A 19266-nucleotide genomic window follows, 5' to 3' on the forward strand; every position below is an offset into this window, starting at 1 on the left:
CATATAGGTATATTTTCCTTTACATGTATTTATAAATATAAACCTAAGCATCAAAGTGTCCTTTTTTTTTTTTTTTAAGATTTGGTTTATTCATGAGAGATACAAAGAGAGGCAGAGACATAGGCAGATGGAGAAGCAGGCTTCCTGCAGGAGCCCAATGCAGGACTCGAGCCCAGGACCCCAGGATCGCAACCCGAGCCAAAGGCAGATGTTCAACTATTGACCCACCCAGGTGTCCCTAAAGAGATTTTTCAATAAGTAAGGCTGAAAATTTCTCAGTATAAGCAAGTCATATTGTTTATGCTTTTCTTCTTCTCCCCTGTTGGTTCACAAAACAATAGTACATCCTCAGGTAACTAGAGTCTCAGGTTCAGCAAAATGCGGTCTAACTTTGCTCGGTCCAACCCAAATCTCTTGTGATGTAGCTTAATCCTTTCCTTCAGCAAGGCTAGACCACAGTTAGTTACTACCTTCTGTGCGATGGCGTGTTCCACTCTCAAAGATGATTAGTGGGCCTTATCTCACCTTTACCTTTACCTTATCCCACCTTGCTGAGCTCTCCCTCTGAACCCTGCATCAGTCCTCTGTCCCCATCCTCATAGCACTGCTGTGGCTTTCCTCTGAATTCCCCCCAATGAGTGAGGCCCCTTCCAATGACAGACGGTCCATGACAAAGAGTGGAGTGCGCTGCTAAGTTGAGTGAGTTAGACATCTGGAGCACAGCTGGGTGCTGCTGGCAGAGGCTGGCTTCCGCCCCTGAAGATGAGCTGAGTTAGGGCATCTGTGAAGGCCTGAGAATCAGAAATAAACCTCTCTATAGGACCCAGGGCCCCAGAGTTCTCAAGTGAGTCATGAAACCAGAGAGAGCACTTAGCACATCAGCATGATAAGCAGTCCTAGATGACATTTACACTGCCAGCTATCAGCTGTCCAACCTTTCCACCAGATTTCCCTCTTAGGGCCTGTGTGAGCTCTGAGGTCCCTTGGTGATCTGACAAGAATTAACTAGAGGCTAAAATAATTGCTTTACAGCCAGATCAAGACTACCTAGAGGGAACTGGAGCATGAGCCTGGTGGCTGATGTTGTCACCAGGAGCAGCAAAGGGATAAGCCTGCTGGCCTGGCTTCTGGAAACAAGTCTGGCCTGGAGAAAGAGGCAGCCCCCCTTCCTTCTTGGTGGGCATCAGGGAATTAGAATGTTCAGCAACAAGGCAGACTTTAGGAACCCGAGTCATCCACAACGGGTCGGGGCTCAGCTGATAGCACTGCACATCACTGTGGATTTTAAATACTTAGAGGGGGCCATGACATAGTCATTGAATGAGGGGAGCATGGATAAGGGTGGGGATCTTGGGGTCGGCATATGAAAACTTAAGTAACTTGCAACATGTACTTGATCTGTTTTCAATTGTGAGGGGGGCCAGTTGTTGTATTGTATCTGATTGGTGTGTGTCTTCCCTATGAGAACAAAAGCTCCAAGCACACAAACAAGACCAATATTGTTTAGCCTTGTACTACCAGCACCTAAGGAAATGAATTTGCACAGCAGGTGCTCAGTAAATAAACTTGTTGAGTTGACCAATGAATCTACTGGTTAAAAGACCTCCTTCTAGCTTAGATTGGAGATTCTTAGCTGGTCAGGTTGAGAATAGGGCTGGAGAGGGCAGAGAGACATAGCAGGACCATCTCAGGAATTTTTTTTATTTTTTTATTATTTATCTATTTATTTATTTATTTAAATATTTTATTTATTCATGAGAGAGACACAGAGAGAGGCAGAGACATAGGCAGAGGGAGAAGTAGGCTCCTTGCAGGGAGCCTGATGTGGGACTGAATCCCTGCACTTGGGATCATGCCCTGAGCTGAAGGCAGATGCTCAACCGCTGAGCCACTCAGGCATCCCAGGAATTTTTAAAAATTACATACAATAGCCAACACTTGACCATGTACAAAGTGTCATTCTAAGTACCCTACCTATTGCAATGCACCTGATCTTCATGACCGCCTCGTGCAGCTACTTACTGGTACCATGACCGTTTTACAAATATAGAGACTAAGGCATGACCCCACACTAATGACCAGAGTGTGAGATACATCTCAAATGGTGAGATCCTGTAATTGAGAATTACTGCCCTGGGGACACTGTTGGGGGTAAAGGGGCCAGGAGTCCATTAGTGTGTCAGGACAGAAACATAGTGAGAACCACCGCCTTAGTTTAAGTAAGTCGGTGGCTGAACCAAATCAGTGGTCATCTATTGAGTTGTTAAAATGCACAAGCATCCTCTACATCATCTCCCAAAAGTTCACATATATGTGTATGTGTATATACACACACATATACCCACATATGTATTTTCATATATCTATATACTTACACAGACATATACACACAAACTATATACACATATAATTCCAAATTATATAATGTTATGTATATTTATGCATATTTTCTTATATAAAAAATGTATAGAGACATGGGTGGCCCAGTCAGTTAAGCAAGTGACTCTTGATCTCAACTCAGGTCTTGATCTCAGGGTTGTGGGTTCAAGCCCCACATTGGGTTCAACAGTGGGCATGCAGCCTACTCAAAAAATGTATAAGTAGAAATACATTTATATAATATATAATAATTACAGAAGTATTGAATCATATTACTGTATGATATCATATATATCTCATCCTGCTACTTGTTTTTCTCACCAAAGACCTCTCCCCAAGCCCATCCCATATGACTGTACCTCTTCCTTCTTTTTGGTACAGCAATTCCATTGAGGAGATGCACACTGTATTTTAATTAGCCAGTGCCTCCTGAAGAACTTCCAGGATATTTCTAATTTTTTGCTGGTATAGACGATGCTCTGGCGATACCTCTCCTGTGTTTATCCTTAAGTGCTGCTGAGGACACTTCTGCAGGATCCAATATGGAGTGGGCCAGGTCATAGGGTATGTGCGTGCTGTATCTTGATAGGTACTGCTGAACTACACTCCTGAAGGGGGTCTCCAAACTCCACTTCCATCAACAGCGAGTGGGAATTCTTTTGTTGTTGTGGTTGCCAAATCCGATAGGCAACGACGGCACGTCACTGCAGCACCCACCGTGTGAGGCTGTCCACCTGGCTCCAGTGGTGGAGGGTGTGAGCCCTGGTTTCCCCTGACCAGGATTCTCACCCGTCTCTAGCTCTCATTGGTGCCTCTAGTTCATCATCTAGAAAATGGGGGAACTTGGAGCTGCTGTGGTGCAGGACACAGCACGGGTAGAGCGCTCGGCACAGAGCCTTGGCCCACTCTTGACATTGAAGCTGGTGTATGGGGTTGGACATGTTCCATGTAAGCCACTGTTCTCTCTCACCTCTCCCAGCCACCTATTGCACTACTGATTGTCCCACCATTCTTTGCTTTTTTATCTGCCTCCTTAATCCTCTTGATCTCACTGACCATACATACTTTTCCTTAACCTGCCAACCCAGCTTTGCGTGCTGACGCCCTTCCCTTTGTTTTCAAAGGGATGTTGCCTCTGTGGATAGCTCTCAAGCTCACCCAGCTTGCCCGAACTTCATGCCCATGTGATGAAAGCCCTGTGATATCCCATGGTCCCAGGTCCACAGCATATCTACCAACTAAGCCAACCAAGAAAATAAATGGATAATATCAATGCCGCTTCCTCTTTGTGGCTCAAGTCTCTCCTCTCAGGATGCACAAACCACCTGCAGTTAATCTGTTCTGAGAACACACCCCAGGGGGCGCCTGGGTGGCTCTGCTGGTGAAGCAGCTGCCTTAGGCTCAGGTCGGGATCCCAGGGTCCTGGAATTGAGCCTTGCATCTGGCTCCCAGAGAGTTTGCTTCTCCCTCTCCCTCTCCCCCTGCTTGTTCTCTCTCTCTCTCTCTCTCTCTAAAAAATAAGTAAAACCTTAAATTGAAAAAAAAAAAAAAAAAAAAAACACCTGGGACTGGCAGTGAATCAACAAGCCTTGAAGTCTTTTCCTTCTTTAACCATTTGGAAAACAGAACAAAGGTGAACATCCCTGGTCTTTTGTCATCATCTCTCTTCGTCTTCTCCCAAAATCCTGCTCAGCAAATCCACGATTTCATCTACAACTCTGTGGGCATCCAATTCATCTGGGCCAGGAGCACAGTTGTCAGGAATGCCAGCCAGAACTTGTATTACTCCCTAGTGATTTCTGGAAATGATTTAATCCCCATTTCCTGCCCCCACCCTGTCGCCCACACTTCCATAAAAAAAGATTCGCAGTGAGATTTGCACCTGTTGCTGTCCAACTCCTAATCCCCACCCCCAAACCCAGAGCCGAGAAGCAAAGGGCAATACAATTAGGCCACGTACAACCAAAAGAACAGGCTCTGCCAGTGAGGAGGTCTGCATTAGAATTGCACAGGACCAAAGCCGATTTTTCCACTGGGTGCAGTGACCTTTCCTTCCATGTTTACTTGGAAATGACCTTTAAGCAGCAATCAACAAAAATGAAATGCTTCAAAGCAATAAATTAGATAATGCAGATGTTCCCCAGTGGTAAGTGATGCCCAAGGAAAACAGGGGAACATAAAAGCAGATCTGCCCTGGGAAGCCACCTTCCAGTCTGTCCATTAGACTAATAAGCGAAAACAGAGTTCTCGCGACTCTTGTCAATCAGACCGTTGAGGACCTGAAGGCAGGCTGACCTGGGAAGGAAACATTATTGTTTCCAGAATTGAACCCAGACTGCTAGTTGACATTTCATTTTGATTCTGTTTGGAGCAGAGGTAACTGCATTATTTGCTTGCCCAACGAGTGAGTTACCCTCTTGGGGAGGGGAGATCCCAGTGGTCTGGACCAAAGTGGCAGGTTGGTGAGCTCCGCGTACCCCATCCTAGCCTCGTTCCAGCGCAAGACGTCATTTATTTAGAGTAATTGACTTGTTACTGAGCATTTACCACACACTGGGCTTTTTGCTGAGTGCTAGGGAGGTTTAAACACTAGAGAAATGTCAGCCCCTCAAGGCCAAAGACAGGGAGACAGCTGGGCCACTGACCCCATGGAGGAATGGCCCTGTTCACCATGGTATGTTTCTCTTGGGTGTGTGTCTTCTCCCACTGTGTATGCTCTGCTCTTTTCTCTCTTCTACTCTCCATTTTCCTCTTTCTGGCTTATGTTTAACCCTGCCAGTGGTGGCACTCCCAGGTATCACCAAACAGTGAACAGTGATCCTTGGAATTTAACAAATCACTCACCCTGAAACAGAAGCATTTGAAAAGAGAAGCTCAGAACCAAGGACTTTGGCCTCCTCTGCCACCTGATTAGAGAATCCTAGAATCTTCTGAACTTCAATCTCAAGACAAATATCTCTTTCCTGTCCTGGGGAATCTACCCGGAGCATCCCATAGAAGGAGGGGTTTCCACAACAATGCCCCTGGCCCATAACATCTATCACTGCCCCAAATAAGGACTTACTCGGAGCAGATGTGAAGTCAGAGCCCACTCCCATCTTCAAGAACAGCCTGGTCCTACCTCCAGCTCCCTCGGGAACCATAGGGGGAAGTTGGAGCATCAGGAGACATCCACCTGCTAGAGGACCCTACAGAGGCTGCAGATGGGGGGGCCAGGGAGCCAGAGCGGGCAGGGGCTTCTGGAGCTCCAGAGTGGCTGACTGTGGATTGGTCTTCTCTTTGAGTGACGGTGGCTTATGGAAGTTGGGGACTGTGTGAACAGGACAGGAACTTTTCAAGATCTGAAACAGGATGGAGAGACTGAACGCTGGTCCAGATGGGATAGAAAGGAATGGAAGTAACATCACATACAGCCTGGTTCCTGGTTTCCCACCAGCTCACTGGGGTGGCTCACGACATTGCTCTGCTTGCTATCATGGGATGGAACCTGAGTGATCATGAAGCCATAAACATCTGCGATCCCTCTCCCAAAAATGAAAACAGACACTCAGACAAATCCTTGTTCATAAAAGTTCACAGTGGCACTATCCACAGTAGCCCAAAGATGGGAAGAAGGTATCCCTGGGTGGCTCAGCGGTTGAGCGTCTGCCTTTGGCTCAGGATGTGATCCCAGGTCCAGGATCGAGTCCCACATCGGGCTCCCTGCGATGAGCCTGCTTTTCCCTCTGCCTATGTCTCTGCCTCTCTCTCTCTCTCTCTCTCTCTGTATCTCATGAAAAAAATAAGTAAAATCTTAAAAAAAAAAAAAGAAGATGGGAAGAACCCAAGTGTCCATCAATGGATGAATGGATAAACCAAATGGGTCTATCTATACAATGGAATGTTATTCACTCATTATAAGGAATGAAGTACTGATACATCTTATAGTGTGTATGAAATTCAAAATATGATGCTAGTGACAGAAGCCAGACATTAAGGACCACTTGTAGTATGAGTCCTTTTTGTAAAAAAGATTTATTTATTTTAGAGACAGAAAGCATGAGCAGGAGGGGCAGAGGGAAAGAGAAATAGAGAGTCCCAAGCAGACTCCCTGCTGAGCATGGAGCCCGATGGAGGGCTGGGAACCATGACCCTGAGATCACAACCTGAGCCAAATCAAGAGCCAGTCACTTAAACAACTGAGCCACCCAGGTACCCCAGTATGAGTCCAGTTATATGGAATCAGCAGAACAGGTAAAGCCACAGACACAGAGAGCAGACTGGTGGTTGTCAGGGACTGGAAGGAAGGGGATGGAGAGTAACTACTTAATGGGTATAGAGTCTTGCTCTGGAATGATGAAAATGTTTTGGAACCACATAGAGCTGGGGGTGGCACAACATCGTGAATGTACTAAATGCCACAGAACTCTTTGCTTAAAATGGTCAATTTTTATTATATGAATTTCATTCCAATTTTTTAAAGTATCTATGATAAGCAAGTTCCCCATTGTTAAGCTCCAACTGTAGGCTTCTGCAGATGCATTTACTTTACTAAGGAAGGGTGGTGAGTCCCTTTCTATCCTGGAAGGCCCAGTGCCACTCCCCTCCTAACAAACATAGCTAAATTAAATTCTTCTTTTATTTCTCTAGTGGCAGCATATGTCTATTGGTTATTGACTGCCTCTACAACCAGACTGTCACACCAGGAAGGCAAGGATTTACCTGGTCTAATAGAGTTCCCCAGGGCCTAGCTGTGGGCAGACTCAGTAAGTACGTTTAAATGAATATATAGACTATTCTGCTTCCATTTTTTCCTTTGGAAAAGAAAAAAGCTATAAATATGTTGCTGGGAATGTAAACTGGTGCAGCTGCTATGGAAAGCAGAATGGAAGTCCCTCAAAAACATAAAAATAGAATTACCATTTGATCTAGCAAACCCATATACCCATTTCTGGGCATATGTCCAAAAGAATTGAAAACAGGGTCTTAAAAAGATATTTGCACACCCATGTTCATTGCAGCATTATTCACAGTAGCCAAGAGGTGGAAGCAACCTAAATGTCCATCAACGGATGAATGAGTTAAGAAAATGCAGGACATGCATACAATGGACTTTTTTCCTTCGGCCTGTACACAAAGGAAATTCTGACATATGCTACAGCATGGCCGAACCTTGAGGACATTATGCTAAGCAAAATAAGCCAGTCACAAAATGACAAATACTCTACGATTGCACTCAGAGGAGGGATCCAAAGAAGTCAAAGTCTTAGAAACAGAAAGTAGAATGCTTACCACGGGCTGGGAGGGGAGGACTGCTGTTTCAGGGATACAGTTTCAGTTTTGCAGGAAGAAAAAAGTTCTAGACTCTATCCTACAACAACGAGCATACAGGTAACACTACTGGGCTACACACTTAAAAATGGTGTAAAGGAAAAACTCAGTGTCTCCTTCATGACTCACTCAGAACACTTCACCTCTGACACTACTGTCACTCAAGGCATGTGGGTTTTCCCCACACCAAGGGGTTCTCCACGACACCAGTTGAGTATCCTCCAATTTAACTCAAGTCTGACACTGTCTTCCTGGAGGTAGGGTGAGATCCCGCAGGTTAAGAGCATCATCCCACAAGACCGCGCCCCATCCTACATCAGATGCAAACTGCAAGTAGTGGGTCCCCAGATTACCCACAACCTCTGTCTGACTTGTCTACAAATTGAAGGTTCCTGTCACCTTTGGGTTCATTTAATTTACTAGAGTGGCTCACAGAACTCAGGGAAATGCTTAACATTTATTTACCAGTTCGCTAAAGGATATAAGAAAGGATACAGATGAACAGCCACGTGAGGAGACACTTAGGGCACGACCTAGAAGGGTCCCCAACACAGGAGCTTCTGTTCCCGTGAAGTTGGGTGTGTGTGACCCAGTATGAGGATGTGTTCCCCCATCTGGAAGCTCTCCAAACTCAGTACCATTGGGGTTTTATGGGGACTTCCTCACATCGGCACGACTGATCATTAACTGCACATCCAACTTGTCTCCCCTCTCTAGAGTCGTGAGAGTCAGGGCTAGAAATAACAAGCTTTTTTTTTTTTTTTTTTAAATACCAAGCTTTTGATCATGGCTTGGTCTTTCTAGCGACCAGCCCCCATCCAGAAGCCATGCAGAGCCTACCCAGAGTCACTTCATTAGAACAAAAGATGCTTCTAGGGCTTAGCACTCAGGAATTCACAAGTGATTCAGGGAGCCTGTGTCAGAGACAGGGCCAAAGATAAATATGAGAATAAGAAATGCTCCTAGTGTTCTTATCACTTAAGAGACTACAAGGGGTTTTGGAGCTCTATAGCAGGAACTGGGGACAGATACCAAATATATATTTTCTATTATTTCACAGATGGTAAATTTGATGTTATATGTTTTTTACCACAATTTTAAAAAGCTATCGATGCACACATGAAAGACTGTATACTTATGAATCTTCAATTTTTTTCATAAGTGGGCCTTGGAGGGAGCAGCTACACCTACGAGAGCCCTGCTACCTAGATTTGAGTGCAGACCACCCTGGTTGGTGAGGCTTTGGACAGCAACACCCTTGAGGAGGCCCGAGCTCCATCTCCTGCCTCCAGGAACCCATCCACACAGATTGGAAAAGCGTTATATAGTTGGATAGAGTTGCAAGGGGACCATCCAAACAGGCTTATGAAACAAGAGTTGTTAATGAGAAAAGTCAGCTAAAGCGTTCTTTGCCAAGAACTCGGCTGCACAAAACGCCACCCAGAAAGTGTCACGATCAATTGATAATCAACATGGATCTCTCCTAGAGGGCAAAGGGACCCAGGAGGACCTGAGTGGGAGCCATGGTGGCATGCTAACCCGCACTATTTGAAACTTCCAAAGGAAGGGAGGAAGCAAGGGTAAACGGGGCTCTCATAAACTTTAGTTCAAGGGTGGGCAAATGACAGGTCACAGGCCAAGTCTGGTCACTGCCTGTTCTTTTAAATAAAATCTTATTGGAATACAGCCATGGTCACTTACATGTTTTCTGTGGCCACTTCTGCAACAGCGTAAGAGTGGAGTAGTTGCAACAACATGGCCCACAAAGCCGAACGCATTTACTCTTTGACCATTGACAGAACTGGCTGACCTCTGCTCTAGGGAAAGAAAATCGTGTGTTATGGTAGGAAAGGGTATATGCTTCACTCCTTATTCCAAGGCCAACAAGTCCCCTGCTCCCTTTTGTTTGCTCCGCTGTTCCACTTCCTAGGGCGGCCAACTCCCAACTGTGCACGCAATCGCCCAGAAAATCCCAAGCTGCAGTTAACGCAAAAGATTTATAATTGGTTTCAGATGCCAATAGGAGTCGCCCATCTCCCTGCATTCCCCAAGCAGATTTATCTTGCTAATCAAGCATGACTCAGGCTGATGTTAAGATGCATCCACACTCCCAGAGCACTCTCCACCACCCCATAGATTGCAAAGTATTGAGGCAGAGGTGAACTCAGAAATGATCTATAGGGAGCCGAGCTCCAAAGGAATGGGCCACCCACAGGGCCCGGAAAAATTTGAAATGCAAATAAGAAGTAGGAGCTCTCCCTAAAAATGATCACTTAAACTTCTTTAGGTAGAGAGACTCCTTTGAAAAGCTGACAGAAATTATGGATGCGCTCTCCAGAACGGTGCAAACATATATAAACATCCCAATTTTGCATATAAATTTGGGAGATACTTGATGCCTTGAAATGTATTCATAAACACCAACCAGATCGTTAACCCTTCATCTAGAACAGAGGCTTTAAGTTTTCCTTTTATCAGTCAAGCAATCCTTTCTTCAATTGGAATGTCAAGGAGAGACCCAATATTCCAAGTATCTTGAAGCAGGGCTTCTCTCCCTCCTTCTGCTCCCTTTGCCCACCATGGTACCTTTTGAGGTCATTCCTGGCAAAGCCATACAGTGGGCTGACAGTTTTATGGTCAGACCAGGGGAGGATCTACAGGTTCCCTCAGTGGATGCCCAGAGAGAGAGAGAGAGAGAGAGAGAGAGGGAGAGATGGTGGTGAGGATTTAGAAGGGAGGTTTAAAACTTACTCTTCATTCAAAGACTTGAAAGATTGGTAGGGTCTACCTCTTAGGAAATGCCAAGGCACTCTGCTGCTATTGAACTTGGAAGGGCTGTTTCTCATGGACTGTGCTCCGCAGCCCTGGAACTCGGGAGGTTTGCAAATAAGGATGAGAGAGCACAGAACATCAAACAATGCAGAGCAGAGAGAGACAGAGAGAAATAAAAGAGCTGTGCCAAAGCAGTTGATGAGAAATTGCCAACTAAGTCACCTCAAATCTTTACATGAGCTTTCTTATCTAATCCTCTAATGACCCCATCATGTCAGTTTTATCACCATTTCTAAAATAGTATGCAGCATATAGTAAACTCCCAGGGAATATATATTTGTTTACAGAGTTGAATAACTTCTATTTTACAGATAGGGAAGGGGTAATGGGGTGGCTAAATATAGCAAATAAAAATACAGGACTCCCAGTAAACTTTCAATTTCAGACAAATAATTTTTTTAGTATAAGCATGTCCAAAGTATTGGGACACCAGGTGTCTTGTATTTTATGTAGCAATGCTAGGAAGCAGGGGTCGGGGGTGAGGAACTTGCCTGAGGTCACACAGCTAGGAGATGTCAAAATAAATTTAGGCCCAGAAGGTCAGGTCCCATGGGCCTCTACACTATTCCATGCTTCCTCTCCCTTCCTGTCTTCCCATAGCCCTTTGACTACATCACTATTAGCACATTTAGTACATTGCATGGCAGTCAACAAGTAGACATGCTGATTTCCTTCCTCAGGGAAAAAAAAAATTATCCTGTTCTTTAGAATTGTTTAGCTATCTTCTAGGAATCCTTTCTCCTCTGTATCCTCAGTTAAAGAAACCTCAATTCTGGGGTGCCTGGATGGCTCAGTCGGTTACGAGTTGGACTCTTGATTTCAGCTCAGGTCACGATCTTGTGATCATGGGATTGAGCCTGCTGGGCTTTGTGCTGAGCGTGGAGCCTGCTTGGGATACTCTCTCTCCCTCTCCCTCTGCCCCTACCCTCATAAATAAATAAATAAATAAATAAATAAATAAATAAATAAATAAAATCTTAAAACCAACAACAACAAAAAACCCTCAATTCTTAGCTGGGAACATGGCCACCTGGGATAAAGACTACATTTCCCAGGATCCCTTGCAGCTATGCAAGTTCATGTGACTATGCTCTAACCTGGAAGAATCCTGAAAGGAGAAAGTTTCCTCTTTCCTGCTGGTGGAAATGCAATGCAATGGCCGTCGCTGTATCAACTTTCTTGGATCGCAAGGGACTTCAGGGATGAAAGCACCCTGAGCTTAGCAATAGGACAGAAGACTGGGACACTAATACTGTGGGACATAATATTAGCCCTGGACTCCTTGGAGACCTTTCTCTACCTAATTGAAACCACTGTTCTTTGGGGTTTTTATTTCTTGGAGTTGAACTTAATCATGTTATGCCTGACCTGAGCACCTAGAGCAGGGAGGTGCTGAGGCCTCGGAGGAAGACTCAGGGAAAGTGTGTTGAAAGGATGCTTGCTGCATAGATGAACAACTTTCCGCATTCCAGATCTAGCCCGTGAACTTCCTCCCCTGAGTAACCTCATGTAAAACCCCAATAAGATCATGGGAAAGAAAAGGAAAAAAAAGAAAAGAAAAAAAAGAGAAAACCCCTCACAAAATCCTTGACCTAAGTACATCTAAATGTAATTTTATGCTTTTGTCAGAGAAGGAAAGGATAGCTGGGAAAAGAATATTTTCTTTTTCTTGGATATCCCCCAGATACTGAGATTTCAATGGTGTGCAAAGATGAGTTATTAATAATATGGTATTGGACTAAATGAGCTGGCATTGCAACAACATAGAAAATCAAAAGACTTCATCACAAAACTCCCACTATTATGTAAATGAACCACCACTTGGGAAAATGACGAAGTAGGAGATTCATTATAAATAATGTTTTCATTCCAACCTTCACGGCTCTTGGAAACTTTCAATATATGACCCAATTTATTAGCTAAAAGAAACAAGATCCCTCTAGAATAGTTTTCAGTGACTTCCATAAAACCTTAAGCTTAAATCACTCATAAATTATAAATCATGCAAATATCTTGTATTAATTTTTAAGGCTCCAAAATTCTGAAAAACTCCTTGGTCCTTAATGTATTTCCTGGCCCTGCTATCATTTTATTGTATAAAGAAAGAATTAGATTAAAGTATACATGGCAAATATATGGAAGTAAATGGTAGCATGTGTGTATCCATCAGAGTTTTTATTTGCATGTAATAGAAACTAACTCTGATTTATTTAAACAGAAATAAATTTTATTAAATGGTTATTGAGTTGTTGGCAAAATCCTCAGGAGGAACAAAGATTAAACAGACAGATACAATCAAATAATTACATTATAGAACTAACCCAGTGAGGACAGCCACACTGCAACCCCTAGGAGTTGGACACTGCCATCTATATCACCAGAAGACCCCTGGAACCATTTCCAGAACATTCTAGAACCTGGACATAATAGCTGTTGTTGCTACCACCCTAACAAGAATGGATTCAGCATGGTCCCTGTTTGTTTCAATTACCGACTTCTCATCCAAAGCCACATGTAGGTGCATATGATTAGCATTTCCCATATCATGGCACGCATGCCCCAGTCCCAACGAAGTCCCAAATCTGGTTATTCCAGAGGCGAGCTCTGTCTTATAAAGTGGGAAAGTCCCCATACACAAAACAGTTCCCATGTTGGGCAACCACAAAAACAAGTATCCATTTCAATGTGACTTGGATATATACGAATATAATTTTTTTCAGGATAATGATCTTACGCAAATTACTGCCCAATGTCTTCCCCAGTATTAGCAATTCTAGAATACCTTGGAGTAGTTTTATGATACTTTATGACATTTCATTTTCTTCGATACTTCCATTTTTTCTCACTTTGTGGTTTTTTGCCTCTAATCTATTTCCAGTCCATTATTTCCAGCTCTGTATACAGAACAGCAAAAAGTCACAAAAAGACAAATGTCCATCAGTTCCTTAAAACAAATTAGGGTATATGACAAAGTGAGATGCATACCACGGTAAGATACAAAAACATACTTGGTTATTGCAACAACTTGGCAAATTTTTAAAACTGATGAAGCACTACCAAAACAATGAAGTATGAATAACTGGATGAAAGTGGGTTGGAAATTTTTAAACTCCACAAGGTCCAAAAACTTCACTTTTTTTTTGAGTAGGCTCCACACCCAGTGTGGAGTCCAAGGTGGGACTTGAACTCACAAGCCAGAGATGAAGACCTGAGCTGAGATCAAGAGTCCGATGCTTAAAAACATAATAAAAATTTTAAAAATGAGTAAATTTAAAAAAATAAAAATTAAAGAAAAGAGTCCGATGCTTAACCAACTGAGCCACCCAGGTGCCCCCAGACTCTTCTTAAAAATATTTATATGTATTTGGGGGATATTTTTCCCTATAGTGGAAGCAGATGTGTGCATGCTAAAACTAAGAAAATGAAGACAAGACAAATGTAAAAATGTCTCCAATCTCACAGCCCAGTGACAAGTAGCATGAGCTCGAAGACAGTGGCTTCAAGCCCACACTCTAGGTTTCAACTGTCTGAACCAAAACCCCCACAAACTTAGGTAAGTCCCTTAACTTCCATGCCCTCCATTTCCCATTTATTATTAAAAGAGAATATTAATGTCCCTTCCCTCACAAGATTTGTATGGATTAAATGAAATAAGACCCACCAAATCCTGAGCAGGCACCTGGCATAAAATAAGCTTCCAAGACCCTGGCTGGTTTTTTTTTGTTTTGTTTTGTTTTTTTAAAGAATGAATTCCTTTTTTTTTTTAATTTTTATTTATTTATGATAGTCACACAGAGAGAGAGAGAGGCAGAGACACAGGCAGAGGGAGAAGCAGGCTCCATGCACCAGAAGCCTGACATGGGATTCGATCCTGGATCCCCAGGATCGCGCCCTGGGCCAAAGGCAGGCGCTAAACCGCTGCGCCACCCAGGGATCCTGACCCTGGCTGTTATTTCAGAGTTTTGTTCATGCATGGATGTAGTTTTTTTTTTTTTTTTGGATGTAGTTATTTTTATTAAAATGGCACATTTCATCAAGCCTCCATTACTGAACACCTAAGGGTCTCCAAATATAAATACCAATAGCACAGAGCAGAAATTATTTGCCAAAAAAATTATTTTTAATCAGAAATTTTTAAATAGGGAGGAAATTCTTTTTTTTTTTTAAAGTCAAGGGACCCCTGGGTGGCTCAATGGTTGAGCATCTGCCTTTGGCTCAGGTCGTGATCCCAGGGTCCTGGGATCAAGTTCTACATCAAGCTCCCCGCACGGAGTTTGCTTCTCCCTCTGCCTGTGTCTCTGTCTCTGTCTCTCTCTCTCTCCCTCTTTCTCTCTCTCTTTGTGTCTTTCATGAATAAATAAATAAAATCTATGAAAATTAATTAATTAATTAATTAAGTTTTTTAAAAGTCCAAAGACAAAATCTTTTTCGAAAAAGTTTGTAAAAATATTCTGAACTTGTGACCATGGTCCACCAAAATTATTGATTCGAACACGTACCACATATATCACACACGGTACTCGGCGACAATAATCACCCTGTCAGTCAAAGTGCTTCTGACTACATCCCCTGTGATCAGTGCAGGGAGTGGGGGAGGCACTGTGTCTGACCTGGCACAGACACTGGCGTGCAGCAGGCTGGGCAGAGATGGGGCTTTGCAAGGAGCTTAACAGCTGAATTCAGATCTGTGGGAAAGTCCTCAAGTGTTGCCTGGCAATGCTACTGTGACCCTTTGGGTCCTGCAGTCATCTGCTGGCTGGACACGTGGCCAGCGCTTGCATATACAAACAGCAGCCTAGCACCATGGACCAGGGGCAATGACCCCACAGTGAGTGCGGTGGGGAGGGGTGGGGGCAGGCGAACCCCCGACCGGAGACCCAACCCCCAGAGCCCAGCAAGCCAACACCTGCTCCACTTGGAATTCTCTTGCCGCTGTCTACACCCCATGAAGACCACCATCACCCGGCAGTGGGGGTGGGGGAAGAAGTAAAAACAAATAAGTTCTGGATGTTGAATTTCTCTCCTCTCCTCATTTGGCCTCTTTCCAGCCTGGGGCGCATTTTCCTAGTGACAGCTGGTCAGGAAGATGATGTTGAAGTGACGTCTGGGCCATCTGTTTGCCGTCACCTCACCAGGCTCTGCCCCCCTCTTCCTGGGCACTGCCCTCCTCCAGGAGCACCTCTGACCTCTCAGAGCCCTTGAGGGGGTCTTGTCCGCTGTCTGCTCTGCTTCCTGAAAATGCTCATCTGGTGCCAGCTCGAGCTGGGGCCCTCGCTTTGAGAGAACATCCTCTCTGTACCTCTGGGATAACCTTCACTCTCTCTCTCTGGGCTCCGTCTATTAGGATCAGAAGTGAGCAGGAGCATGGGAAGAGAGCTGTTGGCTCTGATGGCAGCGTAGTCAGCCGGGAGACCTGAAGGCAGGCACTGACCTCTCAGGAGCAGGACAGGGCCTTCCTGTCCCTCGGGGAGAGTCCCCGTGTTGCTTTGAGGATCTGCTGGGCTTCTGCGCCTAAAGCAACATCACTGGGAGGAGGTGCGGAGGGGACGAAGCGGAATTTGTATCCTCTCCTCCTGCCCCCAGTCTCTGTGCACTTCACTTTGGAGGGTCTGTAAAGCACTCATTGTGCGAGTTCTGGAAGGACTCTGAAACGTAGGAATATAAATCCGACTTTAAAATATGGCTTTGGGATCCCTGGGTGGCTGGGGGGCTCAGAGGTTTAGTGCCTGCCTTGGGCCCAGGGCCTGATCCTGGAGACCTGGGATCGAGTCCCGCATCAGGCTCCCTGCATGGAGCCTGTTCCTCCCTCTGCCTGTGTCTCTGCCTCTCTCTCTATCTCTCATGAATAAGTAAATAAAATCTTTAAAAATAAATAAATAAAATAAAATATGGCTTTGCAGACAATGGCGAGAAAGCAAGAGGGCCAGCTGTCTGCCTTTCATTCTGCAATCCCTACTGGCCCCGGCCAGCTTCCTGCCTCCTCACACTTCATAATTCACCAGCAGTGGCCTAACACCCAAACCCTTGAGATGGGAACCTTTTTGACAGCCGCTGTGATCACTCCCGGGATAACTTTGAAGAATGTTCCATCAAAGGGAGCAATTTGCTGGGAAGAGCAGCCCTCATACTTCTGTCCTGGCAGGTTTTTATTACAAACTACATTTGCATGGAAACAGGATTCGGTTCCGAAGCAGCTCGTGTTTATTACCCCCAAATAAAACCATAACTCTCTCCAGTCACTGTGATCTGGTGACTCTTGGCAACATGAGACACGAAGACTGCAGGGGCTGAGGGCCAGCCTCTGTGCTTTCAACAAAAGATTGGACACCCTGTCTATAGACTTCAAGAGGACATCTCTGCCCTAAAAAGAGAGAGACAGAGACAGAGACAGAGAAACAGAGGGAAACCCCTTGCAGAGATCCTTAATTCTCAATTAGCAGAGGGAATATTTGGGTCTTAGACCCTTTCATTTGCTATGACAAAATTTTAAGTATTAGTGGAGGAGATGTCCTCTCTCCTCCTCCTTAGTCCATGGGCACCGAGGAGGAGGACAGGAGAAGGGAAGATGGTGTATTAGGTGCTGTCGGCAAAGCACTTGGCATCATCAGCTTGCAACGTGTCCCCCAAAGACAGTGATTCCTAGGGAAGGAGCGAACAAGCGGGGGAGCAGGCTGCCGGCGGGTGGCACAGATGGGTCTGAATTCTGGAGAAGCGAGTGGGGTGCTGAGGAGAGTGGGGAGGCTGGGGAAACCGAGCTGCTGGAGGCGCTTGGAAGAAGAGGGTGTGTTTCTGTGAAGCCACACCACGTACAGAAAAGACTGGAAGGCCACACGTGGCATTTCTGCAGAGGCTGGGTCTGGATAAGAGGATAGCTAGGGGTTTTTTTCTGCTTGAGTTTTTTTTACTCTGCTTTTCTGCATTTTCAGAGTATTTTCATTGAACACACAATTCTTTTATATTTAAAAAATAATAATAATTTGATTTTTTTTTTCAAGAAGAGATGTGCTCCTGTGAGGAAACAGGGAAGTGAGTATGAGCAGGAGGCGGGGCTAGGAAAGAGGGCAAGTAAGAACATATATATAGGACTGGTTTTTCCCACCACCTCTCCCAACCCACCCCACCCCCCAAAAATGGCCCAAAGCTTCATTCCCACCTGGAGTGGTACTAGGGACTCAATGTTGTGTGTCTCTCAAATCTATATTGAACTCCTAACTGCCAGCATGATGGTATTAGGAGGTAGGGTCTTTGGGAGGTGATTAGGGAATGGGACCAGTGCCCTTATAAGAAGACACACAAAGGACGCTTGGGTGGCTCCGCGGTTCGGTGCCTGCCTTTGACCCAGGGCATGATCCCGGGGTCCTGAGATCGAGTCCCGCATCGGGCTCCCTGCATGGAGCCTGCTTCTCCCTCTGCCTGTGTCTCTGCCTCTCTCTCTTTCTGTGTGTCTCTCATGAATAAATAAATAAAATCTTTTAAAAAAAGAATAAGAAGACACACAAGAAAGATGGGTTCTCTCTCTCTCTCTCTCTCTCTCATTCTCTCTCTCTGATGACACAGCAAGAAGGCCGCTGTCTGTATGGAGCCTGAAGAATCCTCACCAGACACCAAACCTGCCAACACATTGATCTTTGACTTTCCAGCCTCCAGAGCTGTGAGACAATAAATGTCTGTTGTTTAAGTGAACCCCCCCCCCACACACACACACATGCTGTGGTGCTTTCTTACAACTCAAACAGACAGGTGGCAAGCTATGGAAGCAGGACTGGGTGGAAAGGCGGCTTGCACCTCACCCACAGATGGGAACTGATGCAAGCATGGCTCCCCCACCCAGTGCCCACTGCTTACTGTAGAGCAGGAACTGGCTGACCTCAGAGAAATCACTTGGGGAGATGATTTAAATGCAGATTCTTCGGCCCCTCCCCATCCACTCAGGTCTGGGCCAGCGTCCCAGGCCGTTCTCGCACACACTGATGTTTGAGGACTAGCGGATGGACAAAGACCCAAGAAACAGCCTGTTGAGAAGGACCCAGGAGCAACCCTTGCTCCGCACACAAAAGAAGGAGAGCATTTCTGTCCTGGCAGGTCAGAGAGGCTTCTCGGAGGACTGGTGTAGGTGCTTCAGGGATAGCCCGGCCTGGTTCTGTCACTTACTAACCACTAAATTCGTGGATATATCTTCTCAGACATTTTTAATCTACAGATTTCCCCTCCATCTTGCTCTGTATTCCTTGTAGGATATTTGTTGAAACAGATTGCTTGTCCTGTAAGATAGATAGATGAGCTTTCTTGGGCACAGTCTGATGGTGTTTCTCCCTTCCTCCAAGCCCTTTCCTGATGCCCCGTGAACACGGTCTAGAACTTCAGTGAGCATCAGAAGCACCCGGGAATCTTGCTATAATCCAGGTTCTCCAGCCTTCTCTCCAGAGATTCCAGTTCCAAAGGAATGTGCAAAGGTCCTGGAATCAACTTCCTCAGGAATCCCCCTGGTTAAGTATGGGCCCACAGACCACATGCACGAGAGACTCTGACTCTCCCCAGGTAACATGCCCTTGGATACCCATATCAGCTTCCTAGGGCTGCTATTCACAAGTACCACAAACTGGCGGCTTAAAGCCAAAGAAATGTATTTTCTCGTGGTTCTGGAGGCTGTAAGTCTGAAATTAAGGTGCTGGCAGGAACATGATCCCTCCAAAGGCCCTAGGGAACAATCCTTCCTTGTCTCTTCCAGCTCCTGGTGTGGCCCGC

At 45.2% G+C, this 19266-nt stretch overlaps 1 protein-coding gene across 5 annotated transcripts in view; it reads right to left on the minus strand.

Moving 5' to 3' along the window:
- SLC39A11 (solute carrier family 39 member 11) overlaps window positions 1-19266 on the minus strand; it is a 404898-nt gene that overhangs the window by 345626 nt on the left and 40006 nt on the right. Inside the window, exons 1-3 of one of the 5 annotated variants that reach the window (XM_077854070.1) lie at window positions 15021-15172; window positions 13304-13415; window positions 9391-9501 (exon numbers count right to left, since the gene is read on the minus strand). The exons of 2 other annotated variants lie outside the window; for them this stretch is intronic. The gene's annotated coding sequence lies outside the window, so the exon portion shown is untranslated. Of the gene's footprint in view, window positions 1-9390; window positions 9507-13303; window positions 13416-15020; window positions 15173-19266 lie in introns of those variants that run through there. 2 more of the 5 variants (XM_077854072.1, XM_077854071.1) reach the window with 2 other exon arrangements.

This window comes from Canis aureus, chromosome 16 (assembly GCF_053574225.1).
Source record: "Canis aureus isolate CA01 chromosome 16, VMU_Caureus_v.1.0, whole genome shotgun sequence".
NCBI lineage: Eukaryota > Metazoa > Chordata > Mammalia > Carnivora > Canidae > Canis > Canis aureus.